The sequence below is a fragment of the Ailuropoda melanoleuca genome, chromosome 14 (assembly GCF_002007445.2).
Source record: "Ailuropoda melanoleuca isolate Jingjing chromosome 14, ASM200744v2, whole genome shotgun sequence".
Classification (NCBI taxonomy): Eukaryota; Metazoa; Chordata; class Mammalia; order Carnivora; family Ursidae; genus Ailuropoda; species Ailuropoda melanoleuca.
The window spans coordinates 59935772-59951871 of record NC_048231.1 but is presented as its reverse complement, the minus strand read 5'-3'; positions in this window follow the sequence as shown (position 1 = coordinate 59951871).

Sequence of the window (16100 nt, the reverse complement as noted above, 5' to 3'; positions counted from 1 at the left end):
GGCCCACGCGCGCGGCTAGCTCGCTGGCCGGCCGGCGGGCCGCTGATCGCCAAGTCCCGGGCCCTCCCCGCCCCTGCGGTCTCCGGCCGCCCGGCCCGGGAGTCCGTATTTATAGGTGCGCGCGCCCTGCGCTCGCGCTCCGAAGCGCTCTTTGCAATAACACAGTATCACGTGTGGGGAATGAAACCTGGGAGGAAAACAAAGCCGCAGGCGGCGGCCGCGGAGGCAGGCGGCGGGAGGCGAGGGGCCGGCCGAGGAGGAAGAGGAGGAGGAAGGGAAAGCCGAGCGGGTGGCGGGGCGGGGGATCTGCCGGCGGTCCAGGTAGCCCGAGCTTCCTGCGGGGAGTTGATGGCTCCCTGAGCGCACGGTGCCGGCTGAGGGAGGCGAGCACGTTTCGCCGCCGCGCCCGCACGGGGAATAGGGGGTGCGAGCAGAACCCCGGAGTCGCGGCTTGAGGATATGGTCCCGGGAGAGTTGTGGGTCTGCCGGAGTTACTTGGAGGGACGCTGAGATTTGGACCACGAGCTTGTTAACTGGACCCCGCGCTGCCGTTGGGCCCTGAGAAATAGGTCCTTATTAATAGCTACACGGGCAGGTCCACAGCCCCTTATGTGGCTAGCCCCACCTTAAAGCTGTCACTTAACCATTAAGGTTGTGTCTCATTCATTCGCAGGCCGAGGGTGCAGCCCCTGAGATAAATGCTCACCCCTTGGTGCATAAGAGCCCAGGCGCATTTGAACCTCTTCTGTGTGGGCAGACTAATTTACATACCCATCTGATGGTGCTGTCACTTTTCATGTCTTAGCAAAGGCCAACGTCAGTTTTTACTCTATGAAGACCGAGATAAGCTATGATGGCCTCACACCCTTTCCCCCTTGTCATCTTGCACATTTTGTGGATTATGATCTTTTTATCCCATATAAACTGGGAACAATATGGACGATTACTTTCTGTCATTTATTTCATAAATATCCGTTTGGTTCCTACCATGTCTTCTCTTTAAGATGGGTACCTGCCCAGGGATTCCATGACTGGTCCAGAGCAGCAACTCTGGACCTGGGAGGAGCCACGGAATGCTGTACCTGGGGGGCCGAGCCCCAGCAAACGCCTGTGTTGGCTGAGGCGGGTGGGGGGCCAGGGTCTGAAAAATGGGTACCGGTTTCCCTGCGCGGTTTGGGTGACTTACCAAATGCCGTAAGGAACAACTGTCACACTTTATTAAGCTCTGCGACATCTAAGACACCTCTCTACACTTTTCTGAAGAAGAAGCAATGTGTTTAAGATTAAGGGATTAATTTAATTAAAGGTTTAAATATAGCCCTGGAACTAATGGGTAACTCTTCATTGAAATTCCACTCCACTTCAAGTTCAGGAAAGTAAATTGAGTAATGTGGAGCAAATACACCAGAGATGTGCAGCCAACGTGGAGTACATGAGCTATGGGTGAGTTTCAGGTTCCCTTACTTAGGACAAACATGGCACGTGGCCCTTTGCATGAACAATTGTTCGTATTTTATGCCATTTTTAGGCCTTTTGAAAAAGTAGAGAATGGGATCTGTTTATAGCAGCCTTACAGCAGCTAAGTCAAAGCTTGGTGACCAGCTCTGTGAAATTTCATTAGGAGTTTAATTATTTTGTTTAACTAACTACCTTGAAACTTCCAAGCAGCTTTATTACAATTAACTTAATTTCCATGACCACTGGCCTGGGTGTGCCCGCGGGCAGTGTTAAATGGAAGACACTAGCTCCATTCATGTTAAATAACTACTTTTTTATTACAAAAATGATTAATATTTTTTATTACAAAAATGATTAATGTTAACTGCACATTTAGAGAATAAGGTAAGTAAAGAGAAGTTTTAATAAAAAAGCATCACTAACAGTCTCACCTGCTATGCAGATAACTGTTAAACTTTTTATTCCTGTCCTGTATTTTTAAACAAGCGAAAGCACGCTGCTTGTGTCTTGTGATTTTTGCTTGTTGTGTTATGATCATCTTTTCATTTAGAATATTCCTTTATAGGATCATTTTAATGACTGCATAGTGTTCAGTTCGATGGAGAGATTTTAATTATTAAACCTGTACCTTATATTGAACATTTAGGTTGTTTCCACTTTTACTTTTATAAAGAGACTGGTGATGACTTCCTTTGTTTTCTAAGTCTTGCTATCGTCCAGTATCCTCTTAGTTAAACAGATGCTGGGGCAAATGCAGTATTATGATTTTAAGGCTTCTCATGCAGAAAGGTTGTTGCAGTTTGCTTCTTTACACTCTTGCCAACAATGTCAATTTTTTCATCAATCTTCATTTCTTTGTCCATCTAACTCTTTGTCTATCTTAAGTGGCAAACATGCAGACTAATTTCAAATATTCATTAAAGCATCAAACAAGAATCAATATCTTATTTAACCTCCACTCTCTTCCTGTGATCAATTCTCTCATAGGGATCATGAGAGATATGGTTTATTGTTTACCTACTGTGTGCCGGCCACAGAATATTTCTATTTCCTATCCTTTGCCCTCTGCAAGGAGGCGGGGTGGTGTGTTATTATCAATATTTTACAGATGAGGCTCAGAAAAATTACATAATTTGCCCAGTGCCATCTAGCTCATAACTGGGCGCAAACACAAACCTGTCCTATTCTAAGGCCCATACATGGTCCTGCGCCCTCTGCTGGTGAGGACGTTTTATGGGGAGGTCCATCTTCGGACTGAATCTTATCTTTGTACTTTTAAGAGTCGACTCACCATGGAAAATAGTACAAACTTGGAAGGAAAAGGATCTGAGTTTCAAGTCTCTTCACCTCTCCAAGCCAATTTCCTCTGCAGGTTATTCTGAGGTACAAATGAGACTGCTTGAGCAGCATTTTACAAACCTTAAAGTACCTTTAAAAATGTCAGTTGTGGGGCGCCTGGGCTCAGTCGGTAAAGCGGCTGGCTTTGGCTCAGGTCATGATCTCCCAGTCGGTCGGCATTGGGCTCCCTGCTCAGTGGGGAGTCTGCTTCTCCCTCCGCCTGCCTGCTGCTCCCCCTGCTTGTGTGCTCTTTTTCACTCTCTCTCTGTCAAGTAAATAAAATCTTAAAAAAATAATAAAAAGTGAAAATGTCAGTTGTTATTTATATCAGCCCAATCTACCTAGTCCCTGAATTATTCCAAATTCACTTATTTTTCACCTATGAAATCACTAAATATTATTGAGGAACTTCTATGTACCTAATACCCCCTTGCCACAAAAGGAAAAAAAAAAAAGTGTGGCTCTTTGCCCTTGTGTCCTCTATAGTGAAAATAGTGGAAAGCAAAGCCGAACCTCAGGACACATTTAAATAGAAATGTGAGGCAGACTCTGATTAAGTGATCAAATGAGCAATCAGACTGGTACTGTGAATGTTAATCAAAATTATTATTTGAGGTCAGGTCTTCGGGGGAGGCCTCAGCCAAGAGCCAGAATTTCTACTGACCTGGGTGCTAAGGAGGGAAGGGGGAGGACACTTTAGGAAAGGGATGTTCTGCCTACAAATTCTTCATGGATTGCAGGCACCCGGGACTAGAACATGAAATGTAATTCATGGTCTGCCAAGCTTTTTTGTGTTGGGGGGGGTCTCCCCCTTCCTCCCTGCCCCCGTTTACTTTAATATTGCCCCTTACCAGTACCCATTCTAAAAACTTTCTTTGCATGCATCAACTGTTTTGCTCCACACATACGGGAGTCAATTAAAAAAAGAAAGAAAACAGCCTACAGGTAATCACTGACCCTTTAAAAAAAGGAATTCTGCTGCACAAGAAGTCTGAAAATTAGCTTCGAGGTGACCGTGGGTGTCCCTCATCACAAAAGCCAATGCTGTGGTTCTGCTTCCAGCTTGGGCGCTTCCAGACTTGGGATCTTTGGCGCCTTCCGGCTTGGGAAAATGACAAACTTCGCATTGGTTGCTTCACCTGTAAAGGTAGTTTTCGTAATATTTTACCTTGCAGAGTTGTAAGGATTCGTGATAATATAAATGATGTAACTAGCAGAGTATCCTAAGTAGGCAGTCTTATTAGAAAAACGCGAAATATAGAAGGTGCACATGACAAAGGCTGCGATATCTTAGGTCCCAGGCTTTTGTAGTTTGCACTAGTCCCTCCAGGGAGGGAGGCGGGACCACGAGAAACTTCAGATGCCGGCGCCCCGTTCAGATCAGATTGTGTTCGTACCAGAAGCGCGCAGTCAGACCTCCCAGCAGGCCAGTGGGTCTAAAGCAGCGGCAGAGTGCCTGTGAGAGACCTGCTGCTTTCCTTCATCAGATCAAAGTCAGATCGTCAGGACTTGAAAAGGAGAATGCCCAGGAGGTGGTCCTGACACCCCAGCTCTTCTCCCTGAAAGTCACCTTCCCCGTGGGGACTTCTAATCATGTCTCTCGGCCAGAGAGAAGGACAGCGAGAGGAGGGGTGTCATTGTTTTCCCTTTACAGTTTGGTGCACTTTAATTTCCTTCCTTAATTTCTCCAGAACATCCGAGACCAGACGCAACACCTAAGTGAGAATTAACTAGAAGCTCAGGGATATGTAACGCAGGACTGAACTCAGCGAGTACCATGGAGCCACATATATGGCTCACAAAATGTGACTTACTCATAGTCCTCATCCTAGTAATTCCTAAACGCCAATCCCGAGCTAGGTTCCAGGTTAGGTTCTGTGAGTACCAAGGAGAACAGGATGTGACCCTGACCTGAAGCCCGCCAGCGAATGGCAGAGAAACCACATCCACATTGTCACCAAAAGTACATCAAGTATTTAAAAGAAAGAGCTGTGTGCACAGGGTTCAACTAAATCCTAGCATACCTCCTAGAGCAGAGGCTACTTCAGCCCTTGCCCCTAGCACTACCCACCCTACACCTCCTCTCCCTATGCAGGACACGCCCAGGGCAGATGCGTTCCCACTACTCGGTTTCGGTTGCCGTAGTGCGATCCTCCAAGTCTCCCCATCCTGCCTGCGGTCCTGCCCTTCCCTCCGTGCTTGCTACCTGCAGCCCCCCACACTGTCCACCCCTAGGCCTACATAGGAGCATTTTGCCTCCAGACCCCACACTATGTGGAGGAAAGAGAGAGAATGACACTTGACGACAGTCCCTGCCTAGGATGACGTAAGGCCTCCAGGCTCTTGTAACTTGTCTGAGAAGCTGAGAGACATAGGTGATGGGGCACGTCCACGGGCTGTATGAACAGTTACATAAGCCTGTGTTACTAATTTTTTAAGGACAATGGTTCAAGCCAAGAATGGATTTAGATACTTGTTAATCTGGGGAGATGTGCTTCAGAAAAACCCTTCCTTATCTCCACGGTGTTTTTAGAGTAGATATCCAAAAACAATAGTGCAAATGTCTTTACTCTTCAAATTCCTCTGATCCATCAGAAATCTCAGTTGGAGGCAGCCCAGCCAACTGTGAAGGAGAAGGGATAGCCATCTAGGGTGAAGTGGCCTACCCCACAAGCCCACCATGAGAAGGGCATGGCCAAACGACCCAGGCTTGAGTTTGTCGATCCCAACCCTCTCACTAACCCCGTGACCCTGTGAAGCCTCAGCTTCTCCATCCCAAGACTGAAGCAAGTCCATCTACCTTGCATGGTGACTGTGCAGATTAGAGCCAGGACATGCGTAAAACATCTCCCAAGTGTCCAGCACTTGGTGGTTGTGAGTGGTGGCTGTTGTCATTACACAAGGAACCCCAGAGAAGCTCGCTGTTGAGCAAGTGTGCAGAGGACATGGTAGAAACCTGGTGTCAGACTGTGTTAAGAAAATACATTTCAGATGTTTCCATGAGATGTCCTCAGTCTTCCAGAAGGGCATTGTTCATGCCCGTAATGCCACCCATCTTCCCACTGCGGAGTTTTTACAGTATTAGCATTTTAAAGAAAAATCAATGAATCTTCCTTGTTGTATTACCTTTATACTTAAACCACAGCAAACTCTTAGCTGGATTTTCTTTGAAATTAAGCCATTTTTAAAAAATTATACTGGTATGCATGCATCGCCAGCTCATGAACAAGGAAGAAAGCACTTCTCATGTAATCCCAGGGGCTAACCACGCTACGGACATATGGCCTGCATGCACAGGCCTGCAGAGAAGGCCCCTCTAAACTCTGAACAAACAGGCCGGCCTACGCTCTAGGTCTCCCCTAACAGCATTGTTTGAGAGTGTCTGCATTTGTTCAAGTTATTGTCACATCAGAGTGGGATGGATGTGGCCAGATTCTGGGGGAAACAGCACTATTTTGCCTGCCACTGAGTTCACCTGGACTGATTGGTGATCCATTATAACCTTGACTGTGAAGTGGACAAATGATATGAGGAGACAGCTCACAGAAGGTGAGATGCAAATGTCTGGCAATCATTTGAAGGAGGGACTATTAATGGGGCGCCTGGCTGGGCCAGTCGGTTCATCTGTTCATCGGTTCATCGTCCAGCTCTCAGCTTCAACTCAGGTCACGATCTCAGTGTCTCCGCACTCAGCTGGGAGTCTGCTGGAGATTATCTCCCTCTCCCTCTTCCTCCTCCTCTGCTCCTCCCCACTGCGTGTGCTCTCTCTCTGTCTCTCAAATAAATTAATAAAATCTTTCAAAAAGAAAGAAGGAAAGAAAGATGATTAAGAGTGATGGACACTCATACTGCTGGTGGTGTTGATTGGAACAACCTTTCTGGAAAGTCTGGCAGCAATATGTATAAAGAGCTTTAAAAGGTTCGGGATTGAGAGCATGAGCTTTGGGGTCATACTGGCTGGGTTGAATTTTGGCCCCACTATCGTGGCTGTGAGCGTACAGAGCATATAACAGATGTGCTTCAGTGTTGTCGTCTGTGAAATGGGCATAATACCGACTTCAGAGTATTGTTATGAGGATTCAGTGCATAAACAGTGCAGTAAATGCTGGGGGTCCCCGGGTGGCTCAGTCGGTTATGCAGCTGCCTTCAGCTCAGGTAATGATCCCAGACTCCCGGGATCGAGTCCGGCACTCCCCACCCAGCAGGGAGTTTGCTTCTCCCTCTGCCCCTCACCCCACTCATGCTCTCTCTCTCTCTCAAATAAATAAATAAAATCTTAAACAAAACAAAACAAAACAGTACACTAAATGCTTGGTAAATGGTAAGCACTCCAGAAATGTAGTTGTTGTTTTTTGTTTTCTTATTTTTTTTTTGAGTAGGCTCCATACCCAATGCGGGGCTTGAACTCAGGGTCCTGAGGTGAAGAGTTGCATGTGCCACCAACTAAGCCAGCCAGGCAGCCCAGAAATGTAGGTATTATAATAATCTAAGAAGCTATCGAGAAACAAGGTCAAAGATCTATGCACAAAAATATTCATTACAGCATTATTTTAAATAAAGAAAAAAGTAGCCCTAAATGTGAACATTGTAAATTATGGTTTACTCAAATAATGGGATATTGTGCTTCTGTTTTTGAAAAAAAATTATCTTTACTGAGCTTTCTTAAGGACATGAAAAATGTTTTTTGGAACAATGCTAACCAAATAAAGCAGAATAGAAAGCAGATAGATCACTGGAGCTCAACTTTGTAAACAATATATGGAATTGTTGTTTTTAAATACTAATATGTGTCTAAAGGCAACATTGTGACCAGAAGTTAAATCACTGGCTAGCAGGATTATGGTGATTTTTATTTGTTTATCTAAGTATAAATAAGCATGTGGTCATTGTAGGAACTGCTTCTCAACTAACAATTTTTATTTTTTTAAATTTTATTATTATTTTTTTAAGATTCTATTTATCTGTCAGAGAGAGAGAGCACAAGCAAGGGGAGCAGCAGGTAGAGGGAGAAGCAGGGAGCCTATCATGGGGCTTGATCCCAGGATCCTGGAATCACGACCTGAGCCAAAGGCAGACACTTAACCAATTAAGCCACCCAGGAGTCCCTCAACTAACAATTTAAAAAAATATTTTTAGGGGCACCTTGGTAGCGCAGTCGTTAGGCATCTGCCTTCGGCTCAGGGCGTGATCCCGGCGTTCCGGGATCAAGTCCCACATCGGGCTCCTCCGCTGGGAGCCTGCTTCTCCCTCTCCCTCTCCCCCTGCTTGTGCTCCCTCTCTCGCTGGCTGTCTCTCTGTCAAATAAATAAATAAAATCTAAAAAAATAAAAAATATTTTTAAATGTGTTGAAGTAAGTTCTAGAATAGAATATGCCCAAACGGTGGAATTATTACAGACTTTTTTCAGATTCTTTAGGAATAGTAGGTGGCATCTATCTTTCTCTGCCATTGTTGGGTAGGAAGTGGTTGAAGGAAATGCCTTTTGGGGACAGGGCTGAGTATGAATGAAGGATAAGAAAGGGAAGGACGTTTGGAAGTGACCGGCAATGAGGAGACCTGCCAGGACAGCTACATTAAAAGATCTGTAGCAGTCAATAATGGGATCTAAGGTTGAGAAACAGTATATGGGGCCAGATCATGAAACCCCTGAATCTAAAATAAGGAATTTGAGGAGCGCCTTGCTGGCTCAGTGGGTAGAACCCGCCACTCTTGATTTCAGGGCTGTGAGCTCGAGCCCCACTTTGAGTACAGAGATTACTTAAAAATAAAATCTTAAAAATAAATAAATAAGATAACATAAGGAATTTGAACCTATAGGTAGTAGAGAGCCATAGATGATTCTTAAACAAGAAGTAATGTGTGTAGGGGCGCCGGGGTGGCTCAGTCATTAAGCGTCTGCCTTCGGCTCAGGGCGTGATCCTGGAGTCCTGGGATCGAGCCCCACATCAGGCTCCTCCACTGGGAGCCTGCTTCTTCCTTTCCCACTCCCCCTGCTTGTGTTCCCTCTCTCGCTGGCTGTCTCTCTATCTCTGTCAAATAAATAAATAAAATCTTTAAAAAAAAAAAAAAGAATAAGAAGAAGTAATGTGTGTAAAAAGCCAAACTGGCAGAGCATTAATTTGGCAAATGTGCATTTGGGGTTGAACAGAGAGTCTGAAGGAGTGGAGAGGGTTTTTTATTCATTCTTTCATTCATACGTTGATCCATTCAGCATGCATTGAGCTCCTGCTCTATGCCAGGCTCTCTGCTAGGCCCTCAGAGTAAGGCAAGGTCCCAGGCTTCAGGGAGTTAACAACCTGCTGAGAAAATTGGGGAAACAGAGCAAAGAGAACTAGGGTGGGTTCCCTTTTACGTGCAAGCCCCAAAATAGTCATTTCTACATATTAGTTTATTGATTCTCACCACAGCCCTGCTATTTATCCTCTCTTAGAGATAAAGAAACAGGCTCAGAAAGTTAAGCATGGTGACGTGCCTCTGGTCACACAGCCGATCCCTGGATAGTTCCTTCTGTAATATCTTAGGGTGGGGGTCTGCGTCAGCAGGGAAGGGCCAAATCCTAGAGGTCAAAGAGGGCCCACAGAGAAGGTGATATTTGAGCTTGGACTCTAGTGTACATGTGAGAAGGGACATTTCGGGTCATGCAAAGGCACGGGGGCAATAACATTAGGACTCTATTACAACAGGCAGTAAAACTTGGAGTTGGCAGAGAGAATGGAAAAGTAGGGTCAAGTGCAAGAAACATTAAGCAGAAACTGGCTTCCAGATTTCCAACGGTGGGGGGTGAGGGTGGGGCGCAGCTATAATTCTTGAAAGAACCAAGAGTACTTGAGGGAGAAGAGAACACGCGAAAGCAGGAAATGTGGGCTAAATTTTGGCCTGATTTCTTGTCTTATACTATCACACAGTGGCCTCATGGAGAGGCTAAGATCTTATGTTTCTAAATCACAACTTTGTCTTTATCACATTGAAAGAGAAGTAGGCTTTGAGTTTGTCCTGGCACAATCTTCAATGTGGTTACAGATGGGCTCACAAGGTGCATGGCTGAAGACACTGGCCGCTGGAGGCAATCGTGCACTCCATTTGCCCTTTGAGACACAATTCAAAGCCCAAACAGCATTCTGGACTCTGTTTGTGATACACCTGAGTGAATGCTTGGGAAACAAACCCTTCCAGGATCAGACCCTGTTCAGCCATTTCCTAGGATCCCTTTCATTGCAGGTGACAGAAACCCTGTCCAAGTGTCAAAGTGGCTTACAGAGAATTTGTTCTAAAGATTTGGGAAAGTCTGGAGGAAGAGCAAAACAGGGAAGTAGCTAATGCCCAGCCAGACACCCAGAGAACCGTGGATGTGAATGCCCGGGGACTCTCCCTTTCTTGTCCCCTAACCTTCTCTAGTGCCTGCGTCAGGCTCGTCTCCCTCTCAGATTGGGTTCCTCTGCCTTTCTCCAGGGGCAAGAAATGTGGCCCCTTACAATTCCCACCTTTATAACTTACAGAGCCTGTCCCTCTAGGTTTCCATTTTAAATTTACAGAGAAAGACTGACTGGCAAAGCTTGTGTAGAGCAGAGCCCCCACCCTGTCAGCTTGGCTAACAGGTGTTGGCTGCTGGAGGTGGGTGGATGGTGTGGGGTGGGGGGGACAGCCAATTCCCAGAAGGGAAGTGCAGGGCAGATAAAAACAACAGGGGTCTAACCTATTGGGGCACTTATTAATTTCTCGAGGCTTAATTTTCTTGCTTGGAAAATGTAAATACACATTTGCCTTGGAGGTTCTTAGGGAAGATCAAGGAGGATAACAGACATCCGTGATACTCAGACTTCCCACCAAGTGCTCCTACAGACAGAAGAGAGCGTTCCTAAAGACTGCAACAGCCTGAAGGCTTTGAGGTTTCTTTGAAGTTCTCTTTTGAGCTTAAAAATGTATGAGCTAGGGGCACCTGGGTGGCTCAGTCAGTTGGGTGTCTGTCTTGGGCTCGGGTCATGATCCCGGGGTTCTGGGATGGAGCCCCGCATCAGGCTCCCTGCTCAGCGGAAAGCCTACTTATCCGTCTCCCTCTGCCATTCCCCCCATTTATGCACTCTCTCTCTCTCTGTCAAATAAATAAGTAAATAAAATATTTCTAAAAAATTGTATGAGCTATGGGAAGTTAGCATATGATAAAATTGACATCTCAAATCAGTGAAGAAAAGATAAATCATTTAGTCAGTAATGTTGGGACAACTGTGTTGCTAGCTGGAAAGAAAAAAAAGATCCCTCACAGTTTATACCAAATTCAATTCCCAACAGAAGAAAAATTTAATTGCAAAAAATGAAACCATGAAAGTACTTCGGAAAGTGCTAAAAACTCAGAACACGGTTTAGCTCAGCCCTGCAAGTCCAGCACCCAAAGCAGTGCTTGGCATGCTCAGACCTTAGTACATCTTTAGAGGTATGAATTAATGAGAAAATAGTTTTAATCACCTTAGGTAGGGGAGAGGCCTAAGAATGGGAAAAAACCCAGGAGCTATGAAAGCAAAGGTAAATTCAGCTACCCCCAAAAAATTACAAATGACTATATGGTGGGAGTAGGGGTGGGGAGGGACCAAACTAAATCAAAAGACAAACATTCTGAAGGGAAATATTTGTAATTCAAATCACAAAAGGTACCTTCCCTAAATATTTAAAGAAATCCTAAATATTGATAAGAAAAAAGCCAACAATCCAATAGAAAAATGGGCAAATGTATGAAAAAAACAGTTCCCAGAATGAGAAATACCAATGGGTCTCAAACATTAAAAAAAAAAAAAAAGAGGGGCACCTGGTTGGCTCAGATGGTGGAGTATGCGACTCTTGATCTCGGGGTCATGAGTTTGAACCCCACGTTGGGCATAGAGATTACTTAAAAAAAAAAAAGAAAAGATACTCAAACTTCTACATAATTTCAGAAAAGCAAATAAAAATTCTAATGAGATACAAGTTTTTACATATCAGATTGGCCAAGGTCAGAAAGTTTGAGAACACACTACTGTCTATTGTGTATTGGCTAAGGGATCAGATACCCTGATAACGTGTGGCTTGGAAAAGCTCTTCTGGGGACAAGTGTACCCTGTGATCCACTTCTAGGAATTCTTCCTACAGATATACCAACACATGTACAAATGAAAAACAGTCAAGGTCATATCTGTTATAGTGTTGTTTATCCCAGGAAACTATCAGAAATGACCATCATAGGGCTGGTTAACAAAGTCTGGCCCACCCATACAATGAGATACTGTGCAGCTGTTAAAATAATGACATAATTCTTTACGAACATGTTATGAAAAGGTCTCCAAGATGTAGTGCTATCTGAAAAAAGCAAGCTGTAGAGTCGCGTGTATTTTATGCGAGCATTCGTACTAGACAAAACAAAGCAACAACCATATACACAGGTACTTACTTGTACTACATACAGATTATCTCCTGGAGGCTTTGCGGGAACGTTGGTTGCCTCCTGGGAGTAAAGCCACGTGGTTGGAGAACAGAGGACCACAGTCTCATTCTGAAGTCTTTTCAAATTTTGTCTCATGCACGTATTACCTCTTCAAATAATAAATTAAGAAAAATGTGTTAATTTTGCACTCTGCTCCACAATATCTCCATGATTGATGTAATGTTAAAATGTCTTAAATTACTTACCTTACACTAATTAACTTTCCCTCTCAAATCTTTGAGTGAAATTAACATTCTGGAAAGATGACGCATTCATCCTGGGACTCGGTCTCTTGGGCACACCAGCAAGTATCCCCTTTTCTGAAGAGAAGAGAACTTTGCAGAGTGTTTGGCACATCGAGCAGCTGCCCTACAAATGCGAGTTCCTGTCTCTGTGGGAACGGAACTGTTCCTGGGAGGGGAGCCCTGGAGGGAACCCCTGTTCCATTGGCAAGAACAGAAGGCTGAAGAATGTCTTATGCCGTAAGCAGGGCCTTGGGAGACGTTATCCGGTGAAATCCAAGGTTATACAGGGCCCACATTCTTTAGCCTAGCCCAGGGGCTGGCACATAGTAGACACTCCAAAAAATATGAACATACCAAGAGTTATGGGATCTCGCCCAAGGGAGTGACAGATGCTGTTTGGAGGCACCCAGAGGACAAGGGGGAGAAAGCTGGCATTTCAGGCAGAGAGAACAGCTTACCTTTGGGATGAGAGTGGAAGGGAAGGAGGCCAACTGGGAAGACCGGGGATGCTGAGCACACAGGGCTCCCACCCGCCCTGCTAGGAGCAGCAGTCCGATGTGGGTAGACAGCTCAGGGGCATCACCTGTGATGACGGTTACCTGACAAAGTTATTTTATAAAGTTCCAGGAGCTGACAGACAGGAAAGAAGGGCTTAGGTTCACATCCACTTGAAGGTAATTCACTTCTCCCTTTGGGAAGGGAGAAGCTCAAGGGTAGGATGGAGCCCCCCAACCCGGGGGGAAACTGACATTGAGTGGTAGGTGGAGACACGGTCTCAGCCTATCAGATCCAAAGCCGCTGCCTTATGATTCCCCTTCATCATGGCCAAGTGAGAGCCACATGTAATAGAAGGTTGTAATCCTTTATCCAGAATCCAAAAAGCTCTGAAAATCCAAAGTTGTTTTTTTTTAATTTTGTCAGCAAAATCGGCCCTGAGCTCATCTGAAGCTACATATCGACTTTATTCATCCCACGCTGTCTCTTTATGTTTTACTGTAGAAATATTAGTGTACTTGATTATGGAATGCTGTTCCAGACCCCACTGAGGGGTTATATAATATATCATATGTGCACCACACTACTTTTCTATAATCTGGAAAATTCTGAAACACATCTGGCCCCAAGAGTTTTGGATGAGGAGTTGTGGTCTAATATAATGGACCAACACACATAATGTTTAAAAATAAAAGTGATAGGGGTGCCTGGGTGGCACAGTGGTTGAGCGTCTGCCTTCGGCTCAGGGCGTGATCCCGGCGTTACGGGATCGAACCCCACATCAGGCTCCTCCGCTATGAGCCTGCTTCTTCCTCTCTCACTCCCCCTGCTTGTGTTCCCTCTCTCACTGGCTGTCTCTATCTCTGTCAAATAAATAAATAAAATCTTAAAAAAAAAAGTGATATAATGGCCTTAAGGGTAAAATGAAGAAGTAGGACTAGAAATATTTAATAATACAATGTCTATTTCAATATATAAGCACTAGGGCAGGACTACACTGGAAAGACCTAAAAAATGAGTTGGATACTTGCCCCTAAAGGTAGACTCTTCTGAATGTGGCTATTCAAATGCAACTGAAGTCAACCATAAGAGACTCAACTATAGAGAACAAACTGAGGGTTGCTGGAGGGGAGGGGGGTAGGAAATGGGCTAGATGGGTGGGGTATGAAGGAGGGCATTTATTGTGATGAGCACTGGGTGTTGTATGTGACTGATAAATCACTGAATTCTACACCTGAAACCAATTTTACCATGTATGTTAACAAACTAGAATTAAAATAAAAATTTGAAATAAAACAAATGGAACCGATAAAGTTTTATATGATTTTTTGCAACTCAAATGCTAGGAATGGTATTCCCTTGATTTTCCAAAATGGAGCACGACTCTAGGTAAAGTTCCAAGTATAAAAAAAACACCGTCTCCCTCAATTTACTCAATAGTTGCATTCCTGGAAAATCTGGTGCATGTAAAAACCATGCAAAATTACTGTGTGTTCGTTTGTAAAACATAATTAGGTTTTAGGCTCAGATAATTATCATGAGGTTTTCACTTACAACATACATTTTAATGAGACATTTGAAAGTGATTCAGGATACAGAACAATTCTTTGTTGTGGGCCACGGCCTCACACATGGCAGGGAGCCTAGTGTGTGTCCCTGGCCCCACGCATTTGCTCTCAGCACTGCCCCCAAACCAGACCATTTGACCACCAGCAATGCCCCTCACATTTCCACAAAGCCCATTTATGGTAGTGCCCCCTGGGAGGGGGACACCGCTCATCCCCAGCTCCACTGGGAGCCTCCAGGTGGAAGAAGTCAGCAGGCGCTGGCCGATGAGCCCATGGAGTCCCAAGACAGGCTTTGGTCCAGCTGGGGGGACCCTGCAGTCAAGTCTGGACTGAGAAGTTTGTATTTGAAAGACCTTGTCTTCCGCAGAATCTAAGTCTCAGGGATATAGACTGGAATTGAACACCTGAATTCCTCATCAGATGTGCCAGCATGGAGCCGTGGAGCTCCAGGTGGCAAACCTAGAGGTTTGGATCTTGGGCATCTTTCTCCCCTGCCTGTGAGGTGGCGCCTTCTGGAATGGGCTGATGGGCCACATGGTCCATGGCAGATCGGCCGGGTGGGGTGTCAGGCAGCCCGTGGGTGGTGTGCCCCCCTTTAAGAGTCACTCAAAGTCTTCATGTATCTTAGTGGTTAACAGTTAAACACAGCAGGGTTGCCTGGGTGGCTCAGTCGGTTAGGCATCTGCCTTCGGCTCATGATCGAGGTCCTGGGATCGAGCCCCACATCGAGCTCCTTGCTCAGTGGGGAGCCTGCTTCTCCCTCTCCCTCTGCTGCTCCCCCTGCTTGTGTGCTCTCTCTCTCTCTCTCTCGGTCTAATAAATAAATAATTTTTTTAAAAAAGAAGAGTTAAACACAGCAGCATTATTCACAATAGCTGAAATGGTAGTGCCCAAACCTGAGCGTCCATCTGTGGGTGAATGACAAACAAACGTATTGTAGATGTGCAATGGAGTGTTACTCAGCCTTAGAAAGGAAAGGAATGCTGACACCAGCTACAACATGGATGACCCTTGAGGACAGTCTGCTAAGTGAAATAAGCCAGTCCCAAAAGGACAAGTACTGTATAAACCCACTCCCCAGAGTGGTCAAATTTGGAGAGACAGAAATTGGAATGGTGGTTGCCAGGGGCTGAGATAGAGGAAGAGGGAATGGGGAGTCGTTTTTTAATGGAAACAGAGTCTCAGTTCTGCAAGATGGGAAGAATTCTGGGGACGAAGGGAGGTGATGGCCACACGGCAGTGCGAAGGTACGTAATGCCACGGAATTGCACACTTTAAAATGGTGAAAATGGTCAATTTCATGTCATCTGTATTTTACCACAAATAAAATGTAGGTAATAAATTAGAGGAAATGTAGATAGTAAAATTTAGAAAAAATAAAAAGATAAGGCTCTGATGAAAGACTGGAGGGTCAAGTGCTGGCTCTGCTACTCACCAGGATGTGGTGGATCTTGGCCAAGCTAACCTCTCTGAACCTCAGTTTCCCCATCTGTGAAACAGGAATAACGGTTGTGTTCTCCTCCTGGGGGCCCGAAGGAGCTCACTAGA